Source organism: Vicugna pacos, chromosome 11 (assembly GCF_048564905.1).
Source record: "Vicugna pacos chromosome 11, VicPac4, whole genome shotgun sequence".
NCBI classification, from domain to species: domain Eukaryota; kingdom Metazoa; phylum Chordata; class Mammalia; order Artiodactyla; family Camelidae; genus Vicugna; species Vicugna pacos.
The window spans coordinates 87,834,558-87,846,279 of NC_132997.1; the positions used below are offsets into that span (position 1 = coordinate 87,834,558).

The window sequence follows — 11,722 nt, forward strand, 5'->3', positions numbered from 1 at the left end:
TAAGTTCATCCATGCTGCTGCAAATAGCAAAACTGCATTCTTTTTCATGGCTGAATAGTATTCCATTATATAGATATATCTTCTTTATCTATTCACTTGTTGATGGATACTTTGATTGCTTTTTGGCAATTGTAAATTATGCTTCTGTGAACATTGGGGTACATGAATCTTTCTGGATTAGTGGGGGGTTTTGGATATATACCCAAGAGTGGAATTGCTAGATCATATGGTAGTTCTATTTTTAGTTTTTTGAGAAGCCTCCACACTATTTTCCACAGTGGCTGCACCAATTTACATGCCTAACAACCATGCATGAGGGTTCCCTTTTATCCACATCCTTGCCAGCATTTGTTAATTGTGTTCTTTTTGATGACAGCCATTCTGACAGGTGTAAGGTGATAGCTCATTGCATCACACCATCTTCTTGCTTGCTGTCAAGAAATTTTCAGATAAACAGTTGGCATTTCTGTTCTTGGGGGAAGGGAGAGAAAAAGTATGTATTTTCTGAATTATGAAATCCCTTTTATATGTAATATAAATTTCAATTCCACAAGCTTTTATTCCATTTTCAACAAAGAAAAATGTGATAATTCAATTTACACTAGTAAATACATGTTATACTCAAATCTGATGTCTCCATTTTCAATTTTAATAGTCTTGTTTAATTTACATCAGTCCCCTATTGCTTTCACATTCCCTCTCTCTCTTTTTCTCCCTTCCTCTTCTTTCCTCTCTCTGTCTCCCTCTCCCCATACCCTTTACTCTTATAGAAATTTCCTCTCCAGTTTGTAAGTGAATTAGTTTTCTCCTCAGCCTGTTGTCTGGGACAGAAGGGGGACGTTTGTGCTCTAGATCATGAGGTGATTCACAAAGGCAGAAAAGATATACCCTAACGTATGGGGGAGAAAACAAGAGCTAAAAACAGAGGGTCCCAGGAGAACCTAAGGGAAACACCGGGATTGTTCTGCCCATGGGGCAGAGTCATAGGTACCTTTTCAGCCTTGCCATACTGTTACCAAGATGCGTGGACAAGAGGGTGCAGGAGAAGACCACAGAGCTACAAAATATGTCTCAAGAAGTCCTTCAGGAAAATGAACAAAACAGGTTCCTTTTGGCATAAGCTGCTATGGATGCTAGTGCTGCACATTTTGAGAGAGAACACCCCCTCCTGCCATACTAGTATAGTGAAGGCAAGATGAGCTGTCAACTCCTAGTGACATTATAATATTTAATAAATACAGACAGACAGCTGTATGTTTGCTGATGCTTATTATGAACTCTAGGAAGGCTCAATAGATGTCTATGGAATGGATGGATGACATTTCTAAAGACTGCTGCTTTAAACCGAGTAAAATGCTGACCATTCACATTCTTTTCCCTTTCTCTACCAAGTACATTAGAGACCAGGGATTAAGCAGATAATGGCACCATAAGCTCAGGACTGAAAAAGTAGCATCTTGTGAATGAGCGACAAAATGTCAAACTGTGTCAGGTGATCAGTACCACTTATGTCGATGAACACTACTATGAATTAATAAGTTAGAGAAGAACTTGAAACCATAGGCTTCAAAAAAAGAAACGTCTCTCCCATAAAAGATGATGAAGACTAATTTACCATCTCAAAGACCCTGTTCCACAAATGGTACCAAATCACATCTTTCATTTGAAAGGGTTCTGTGAATTGGTGTTGTTTTGTTCCTCTCTAGAACTGAGTGAACTAGGAACGTATGTGTAAAAGTCGGATCAGTTAAGGATGCATACTTCTTCTGGGGGAATGGCCTCACTCCTCCCCCTTGCTGTAGTCAAACATGTTGCTAGGCTGTTCTGCATTCAGCCCTCCTGTGTGCCAGCATTCTTAGTACTGGAGCATTCTGGGGTCAGGTACAAAATAAAGGACAAGGCTCAGAGAGACAAATCTGATCTAGGAAAGGAAACACAAGAGTGGGCTTCGGGCAAGGTTTTTACCTAAATGAGAAGTGTGGTCAGGATACAACGTAACTCACCGCAGCACAGTTTGGCAATAAAATGCCATCTCTCATACTGTGGGCAGATGAAGCACCAGGGATGAGTTATCTGTATGTACCCAGCCCAGACCTCTCACTTCCCTTCTTTACATCTGCACTTCTCTCTTCAGGAAAAGCCTTTGACGGGAAGGCTCACTAGTTCAATACATCATTCCCTCGGCCTCCCTATTCTTCTTCCCCACCCCCACCGCAAGTCTCCTAATGGCCTCACATTTCACAGACGCCTTCCTCCCCATATTTCCTGCACTTTCACTCCCCTGTGTTTTTACCTGAGCTGTTCCTGTTCCTCCAGAAGGGAAGCACGCCCTTCAGGACTCTGCCTGCCCAATCCCTCCTCACCCTTCAAGATCCCACTCAACTTCCACGTCCTCTGTGAAGTGAAGGTATTCTTGCTTCTCCCAGTCACAATTAGTTGAACCTCCCATACCAGTTTGATCATTCTTATTCGATAATCTGTATCACTTCCGATTCTGGTCAGCTGTGTGCATAACTTCACACACACAGACACACACACACATACATTAGTTTGTACTCCTTTGGGACAGAGAATAACCTCTTTTCGTTTTGTATGCCCAGCCCCTAACAGAATAAGGCTTGCTATTTCATTAAGTGATGTAAACTTCCAAATAAAATCAGAAATATGTATATGTTCATAAAATCAGGTATCCAAATAAGAATTTGATTAATCTTTGAAACACACACACACAAAGTAAAATAACTTGGTCCTTTTCAGCTTTAAATATAAGAACTGGTCTAAGAATTGGTATTACTACAAATTCAAGGACACATATATCAACTTTATTAGAATAGCTGCATTTGGGGAAAAGGGGATGGGACAGAGGGATGGAGATAAAAATATATCAAGAAGTAAACTGGACAAGGGGGGGGTCTGATGAACCGTTGACAGTAGTGAGCTTGAACTGAGAAGTATGGTTAACTCAACCTTCTGTACATGAGGTCTCAAATTATTTTTAACATGTAATGCTGTTCACAGATACAATGAGCAACAATTCAACCTTCTGAAAATCTTTTCTGAAGCATGATTCTCTCACCTGTGAGAAACTGATGTCAAACATCTCTCATGTAAAAAAAAGTCTATTTAATTGGAACCCATTTATTTTAAATGTGAAAAAGACTTCCAGGAAGTGTAATCTGTTGCTGTTTCATTTTTTTTAATACCAACTCGTATCATGGCTAAACTTGACTTTCAAATATGTTGTCCTTTGTCTTCAGTTTGATAAACTGCTTGAGAGTTCTGTAACTCAAAGAGAGGAAAAACTCTAGCTGATATAGGCCAGAAAAATACCCGCCCATAACACCAAATAAGAACTCTTGGTGCATTAATCTGCAACAACATCACAAAAGAAACTGATAAAGGTAGAGTGATGCAACTGGAGGTTTAATAGGCACAGAGTTACCGGAAGAACTAAGAGAGAGAAGAAACGGAATGGGAGTCTCTCCTTCATCAGCTGGCAGACCCATGCTTGTTGAGCCCTCCTGTAAGCATGGAAGCCGAAGAAGTCATCAAAAAATGAGTGTAGCTGGGATTCCTAGAGTCCCTCTGCATCCTAGTCCTATGAAAGAGCCACTGTCCAGCAGAGGGCTCTGCGGCTGCTCTCTGAGGCTGATGGCAGCTCTCATCACCCTCTGCCTTCAGCCAATACCACCCTGGGCTAAGCTTGATCTGTAACCAGAGCTCCTCCTGTCAAAGGTAAGACCTTTGAGGCCAATCATACCCAATCATTGATCAGTTCCTGCAGGCTCCACCACGGGCAGGACAGAGAGCACCCATCCCGTTCATCTCCCCTCCCCATCACCCTCCCTGCCCTGCGCTTGTTCCCTCCAGCTCCACATCTCCCACCCACCACTGCCAGACTTCCACTGTGTTCCCTGGAACCACACTGCCTTGTAAATGGAAATCCCGACATCCTCACCTTTCCACAAAGTGCCTGGGGCACCTCCTCAGTCTGCTGAGACCTGGCTCCCCTCTCTCTGGCAAACACGCTGCCCTGCACCTACATGCTTTCCAGGTGATCACATGGAGAACTGTTTTTTTCATGCCAGAGTCTCCCTGAAAAGTCTTTCCCTCCACCTCACTCTTTTTTATCTGGCTGAATCCAAGTCGTCCTCCAAGAAGACAACTCTACTTTCTTAAAGAAATCTCACCTGATCTCATAGTCCTCCCCACACCCACCACCACTATGGTTGACACCACTCCTTTGTATCATCATAGTATTGATAATCATCATTTTCTCTCCAGCCCACATTATCTTTCTCACTCTGCACACAGAAAAACCTTTTAAAAATAGTATTTATGTATTTCTATCCCCCACAGAACTGTGAGCTCCTTGAGGGTATATGCTGTTTCCTAGTCACCCATTGCTGGCATGTACAGGTGGTTGATAAATGTTTGTTGAATGAATGAATGAAAATCTACATCCCTGACTTGAATAAATGAAATGAATACATGGGGATGAAGTGAACATTTTTTCTTTATTCATTTTTTCCCCCAATCTGTACCTACTTGCTATCAAAGAACACAAAGATATGTTCAAAGAAACACATCTCTCTCCCCATTCCTATCCTTAACTTTGACTTTTTTATCCTTGGATTTTTTTTTTCCACCGTTGACTTTTTTAACCACTGATAAATGCTTGGTGTGTACTGTTCTATGATTTTCTCTCTGCTTCTGGTACATATACATATTCACACTGAGAGATTTTTCTCAATTTACAGAACTGGGATCATACATTACACAAATTATATTATAAAACTTGCTCTTTTCCCTTAAGAATGTATCATGGCCATCACTCCAGACCAACACATAGGAACCTAACTTATTCTTTCTAATAGTTGCATAGCAGTCTATAGAATGGATGTGCCATCCATTAGTCATTCATTCACCAATGGGTGAGCATTCAGGTTGCTCCTAGTTTTATGGAAATTCTGAAAACAAAGATAGCAAGACTGATCTAACATTTCTAGGGCATACACTCTTTGAGTTATTTCTCTGCCAGTGCAATGGACTCTATCCTCAAACACCTAGACCCATTTTCTCAAGATTCAAGCTTCTGAAAAGCTAATAGGCTCATGAGTGATCTCTTCTGTGCCCAGTGCCTGTTACCTGCCATGTATCTTATACCAAATAGATATTTAACATTTATTGAACTGAACCAAAAGCTAACCAGATAAAAACTGCCATGCTTAATTCTGAGGATTTGGTAGGAAGGGAGTAAATATAGGAAATTTTCATTTTTAACTCTATATACTTTGTTTGGATTTTTAACATATTACTTTATAGTTAAATACATACATTAGTATATTTTGACTATATTAATATATTGATAATAAAATTTAATACATTACTTGTATAACTCAAAAACAGCTTTCTTCAAAACTTGCTGGATGATACAGAACCCTGAATTAGAAGAAACAGTAATTCAATAGCTCCCAAGTCTGCCTGTACATAAGAACCAACTGGGGCTTATTCAAAATTCAGATTCCCAGGCCTTTCCCTGAACATTCTGATTCAGTAGATCTGAAGCAGAGCCCTGATACCAGTATGTTTAATAAATACTCCAGGTAATTCTTTGTTCCTGCTCTCACCTAATGGTCCTTAGAGTTACCTGGGGAACTTTTTACATAGCATATGGATTTTGGGCTCTACCTTTAGAGCTTATGAGCCAGTAGACCTGGAGTAAGGCCTGAGAATCTGCATTTTAAAAAGGCAATCTAGATGATTCTTCCCAGATTTGGAAACTCTATTCTAAGTGTTATAATTTCCTCTAGTTTATCAGTTCAAAAATCAAGACATGATAGCTCCATTTTGGTCCCTAATAGTAAAAATACAACTCCAAGTTAAAAGTTTTTGATGAGAATATTCTAAAAGACCACAGGATGGGGAATGTCTTAACTTGCCTGATCATGGAATTTAAGAATACTTTTTTACTGTTAGTTTGGATAATGAGTTAAATTTTAGTACACTGTTTAAATCTTAAAAAGAAGAAGAATTCAAAAATATTTTTCGCTCTAAAATTTTTTTTAATAAAATTACTATTCTTATGAGAGTCAACTGATTTCAGTGTTTTCAATTTTTAAAAAATATTTCCACCCCACCATAACCAACAGGTCTAGATATTAGAAATAAGAAGGGATCGTTTTTGTATTAATGAGATTCATCTTTCCAAGTATCTAAAGACCATCCTAATGATAAGTTAGATACTTAAGTAGACACATTAACTTTCTGACCCTAAAGGTTTATCTCTACTTCCAGGAATAGAGATGAAAGTAGCCACTAAATTAGAAAAGGAGAGTAAAGCTCAGTTCTGAAAATATGTATTATAAAATAATAAATCGTAAACAGACATTTTTCCATATGAGCTTAGGCACCCTACTAATCGTTCAGATTTTTTTTTTACAGATTCCTAAAAATAAAAGTACTTCATAAAAACATAAGAAAAATCCTCAGTCATTGGTAACATCTAGGAATTTTCAGTCCTCACGACTAAAGTAGGAGGTAACAGAGTGGGAATATCAATTTAACAACGTCAAGTGTCAATGGCCTTGTATCCCGCACTTTGTCATTACCAAATGTCCCTGAAGAAGTTCCCAAGTGTACTGGGAATTCCAAATTACTTACCAAGGCCAATTCCTTTCAGTCTCAAATACAGAGCATTTTCTCTCTCTTCTTAGTAAATCAGTGATCGGGGTGTTTATTATAATACTCAAAGGATGAGTACTAGAGAGGCAGTAAAACAAACTGGATGTGCTCAGAAGTCAGACAGACCTGGGGAGAAATCAGGATCTGCCACCTAACAACTGTCTGAACTCAGGCAGGTTACATGATCTCTGAAAATCTCAGTTCCTTCATCTGTGAAATGGGGAGGTAATGACAGTATCTACTTGATTCAGTTACTGTAAGGGTTCACTGACATAATATATAAAAAGTGCCTGACACATGCTGCAGCTGATAGTTATCGTGTTTTCTTCTCCCTCTGCAATATTAGCCAGACTTCAAACTATTAAATGCAAGATTATCAACATAGACTTTGAAGGGGAGACAAGACGGCTGAGTGAAATGTCTGTGTCCGACTTCAAATCATGCTGCTTGAAATCAGGTTCAAGAAGAAATCTTTGAGAACCAAGTCCCAACTCAGGGCCCTAGCCTCTGAATCACTGGTGCCATTTTCATGTCATATCCTCAGATAAACCACAGAGACCTTGTACTAGAAGAGTCTAAAGACAAGGTGAAACTGGGGGGATTACCTAATGAACCTGATGCTTCCTAGGACATACCAGGGTTCCCAGGAGTTACTTGGCTCCTACAGTGTGCAAGGTTCTGTGTACTAAGAGGTTTGGGTGGTGTACAGCTGCATCAGAGGTGGACTCTGACCACAGGGAGTTTTACAACCTAGGAGACAGTCCCCACGTGTTCCTTGTGTCTAGCACAGAGGTCAGGAAGACAAGCACAGTATGAGACCATAGTTCAGAGATTATGCAGCTGGAGTCACTCAGAAGATCCCGTATACACATCCAGCACCCCATGAACATATCCGGTTCACCCTCTTTTTTCTCTCTCTCGTATGCATAAGTTATTAGGCAGGTAGCACTTCAGGGCCCCATATCACCTCTGTAGCCCCAAATCTATGAATGCAAATTCTGTCGTTCCACCCAGCCCATACCACTCCATTTCCAGGTACAGAACCAACCAACCATGTTGCCAGACCAACAAAGACCAGTTTCCTTCAAAAGAAATTTAAACATTTTGGATAGAATTCACTCACTACGTGCCCCACAATGAACCTTGAAAAGCCGCACTTAATTATCCAACACGTGTTATTAAATTCCTCAACTCCCCTCAAAAAGCAGGGTTAACCCCTCAGAATTAAAATAAAAAAACAAAAACAAAACAACTTTGCAACTCCTTAATGCTTCAGGGTACCAAAAGGGGTGGTACTTACTGCTTTGCAAATATAATTTCTAAAAATAATCAATATTTTCCTTAAAGGCTTATGACAAAGAAACCAAGTCACTTCGTTTCACTTGCTGGCAAGCTGCACAATGAGTAGATCCCTTTAATATTTCGCTCATAGTAGCAGCCACTGAGCTATGACTAACCCACTCTCCCAGCATCACCACTGGCTCCAGATGGCAAGAAATACATACCCTTCACTCTTGCCTGAAAAGCAATTCTGATATTTTTTTTTCCTTTCGCCCAGTTTCACCTGCAGTAATCGTTTCATTCCAGAAAGAAACGGCTGAGGGTAAGGGGAGGTTCATGCCAAGAGGAGTACAGGTAGGGGATTTACTTTTTTCTTTTTCTTTTTTTAATGGGGTGTAAGCACTGCAGCTTTAAATCTTACTGCACCAAGCCTTGGACTCCTTCCATAACCAAGCTGCAAAATGGTAACAAGAAAGGAGGCAAAAAATACCTTTTCCTTCCTCAGGGTCGGCCCTTCGGGCCGCTCCCCAGCAGGACAGGCAGGGGCGAGCCCATCCCCCACGCCCTCCTGACCAGACGCGCGGCTGGTACAGGTGAGCGGGACCCGTCCTTGGCCCTCAGGCTTCGCTCACATCCGGGGACCAAGGTCAAGGGCGAGGGCTTCCTTCCACCCTCCGGCCGCCCAGAGCCCAGGGATCCGATGCCAAAGTTTTAGGCCGGGTGGGAGCCGGCGCGGCTCTCGCAGCCCCCCTCCCTCCCGCACCTGCCCGGCCCGCCCTGGTCCGCGCCCTGCCCCGCCGGGCCGGGCGCGAGGTCCGTGGGCCGTGCCCACCTGGTCCCCACTCACCCCTGGCGGACATGGTTCAGGCAGCAGGAGCCGAAGCAGGGAAGGCGGAGGAGACACCCGGCAGGGCGTGAGGAGAGAAATACTCCGGTAACGCACACGGCGCACCGGCGCCCGCCCGCCCGTGGGGAGGCGGCTGGCCGCGCGGGGACGCCGCCCGCAGGACACCTGGGCGCCGCTGGGCGCAGCGCGGCCGGCGGGCGGGGACGCGGCGACCGCGGAGACCGCCGGGCGCGGCAGCGCTGACAGCCCGCGGCCCGCGCTGGGCGGGGCCCGCCTCCCGCCTCCCGCCTCCCCCGCCCGCCCGGCCCACGGGGTCCAGCGACCGCGGGGACGCGCCGCCCGCTCTGCCGCGGCGCCGACCCAGCTTTTGTCCCCCGCGAGCGAGGGGCGGCGTGCGGTGAGGGCTGCGTGTCCCCGCCCCCGGCCCGGTTCTTATTTTTAAAAGGAGAAAGATACACGTACGTGTATAGACGTGTGTGTATATGTATATATAGTAATAATAATAGTGTTGTGTTATGAGTGGCTTTCCAGCCTCGTGCTGTGGTCTCAGGGAAAGAAAGCGAGAAAGGGCTGGTCTGTTGCCTCCGCTACGTGATGCCCTGGACGGGAGGGGAAGACCTCGGTTGCCTGAGGGGCTCGGCCCTCAGTGGAAGGAAGGCCTTGGGCGGTCGGCACGCTGGTTAAGGCAAAATTAGAGGGCCGTGAGCCCCTTCGAAGTCGGCTGGGTGGGATGGGCGGACTTCTGTTACTGGGACCCTGGAGGTAAGCCCTGGAGAGCACAGCTGGCCCAGCGCAGGGTCTCCTGTCAACTGACACTCAAGGAATAGCTGTAAACACATCCGATTCCCTGTATCAGCTCTGAAGTGTCAGGGCTGGACTGGGCTGGGCTGGAGAGTAGGGCGAATACCCTAAAAAAAAATCCACTGTTTCTATTTAGCAGAGTAAAATCAAGAGGAAAGAAAAAAACCACCCAAAAGACAGGAACAATCTCCTACTGTCCTGGAGGTTTATCAGTTAGAGTTTGATGCTAGTAAAGCAGTATTACACATACATCCAGAAGTTCTAAACTGAAGAGGTGGGATTCTAAGCTTTGAGGAGAATGGGCACAGTAGTTTACTAAACCTCTAGGACTGATGGGAGAATTCCGACTTTCAGGAATTCACACTCACTACCTTCTCTAGTTAATCTAGTTATTCTCTATGTAGGCACTTCCCAAATCTATCCTGATGTGTTGGGAATTGCACAATAGGTCTGATAATTCAGAAATATTCAAAGAATAGGTGAACAGAATATCTCTAGAACAAAAATAACTGGTGGATATAGAGCATATCATTAAAAAAAAAAGCCCAATCAAATAACTGTGGGGAAGGAAATACTAGAAAAAAGGTAAGTAATGAGAATGGAAATTCTCAAATTCATCTAACATCTACATAAACAAATTCACTATTCATTCATCTCAACAAGATCCCTTTCACGATCTTCTAGAGGCAAACTTGCCAATAAATCATAATCCAGTTTCTTCAGTTTCAAAACAACTTGTCTTTCCCACTATCCTCAGTCCACTGTTAACCCTTCTCACCCTACAGATGATTACATGCACAGCCACTGCTCACGCTACAGCCAGTCTCCACCCCCTTCAGTTTATTCTGCTGATTGCCTTGAGGATAATTTTCCCAAAACACTGTTCATAACATGGCATCATCCAAAACTTTCAGGGAACCCCCACCAATCCTCAACATTTCAAAGTGCCTTCATCCATGCAGTTATCCATTCAACAGAATTTTACTGAATATATACTATATGTCAGTCTTCATGGTAAGTAGCAGAGTTACGATGGTGAACTCAATAAACATTGTCCATATCTATACAGAGCTTGTCTCTAGAGATTTTGAGGCCTCCACCATCTATGCTCTCTTACCTCTCCAGCATCATCTCTACTTATTCCTTTAAGCCAATGCTCTGTGGTAGACAGAATACGTTCTTCCCTGTTTCTCAATAATATCATAATACCCACTCTCCCTCATTCGCACTGCTCTTCCCAAATGCCCTCCTCCTCACCCAAATTAATTTACACTGCTTTGTTGTGCTCTTTCATGGTTTTGTTGTACATGTTTCCTGTCTCTCCAGCTGATTTTAAGTTCCTTGAAATGAGAGACTTGGATAGTCTTGAATTGAATTTGTTCTGGAAGTATATCACAGATTATATACTATACCAGATCCCATACTAGTAAGAGAGTAGGGGGTGTTCCCAGAATTGTGCGACTTTCTACTTTAAGTCTTGTCATTAATATCCAGCCCTTTTCTCTAACTGCCACAAGAGTTCTGGTCCTTATGACCTCACATTAGAATTACAGGTACAATGCAAAAGCCTAATAATGAACAGAACTTACTCTTGTCCTTAAGATGCTTATAATAGACTATACAGATACTTATAAAATACACTCCTATGTGTAACAGTAAGTCTGAAATAAGACACCTTACACAAAACTGTTAGACACACAAGTACTCAGTGCTTGATTGACTGGCAGGTTGGAAAATGATGTTTACTATCGAAGATTAGCTAAAGAAAGGTTTCCCTATGGATTTAGTTTTAGTCTTCCTCAGCTTAAGTATGTGTTCCAAGTTTAAAATATATATGGAGTGGGGGAGGGTGGTTATAGCTCAGTGGTAGACCAGATGCTTGGCATGCACAAGGTCTGGGGTTCAATCCCCAGTGCCTCCATTAAGAAAAAATATACATGATCTGCTTTTATTTTAGAGTTATGATACTTTGAAATGCCTGTTAGAGTGAAACACATCATCCCAGAATCTCTTCCTATAATCTTGGAAATCTGAAACTAACTCTTCCAACCACACAGCAACCAAGTTCCTGTCAGTAGCTTGAACATCTTGACAAATTTTTTATCTAAC

At 42.7% G+C, this 11,722-nt stretch overlaps 1 protein-coding gene across 1 annotated transcript in view; it reads right to left on the reverse strand.

Annotated features, from left to right (window-relative positions):
- ABLIM1 (actin binding LIM protein 1) overlaps window positions 1-9,089 on the reverse strand; it is a 278,222-nt gene extending 269,133 nt beyond the window's left edge. The window contains exon 1 of the transcript XR_012077601.1: window positions 8,813-9,089. The gene's annotated coding sequence lies outside the window, so the exon portion shown is untranslated. The remainder of the gene's footprint in view (window positions 1-8,812) is intronic.
- Window positions 9,090-11,722: the final 2,633 nt, after the last annotated feature.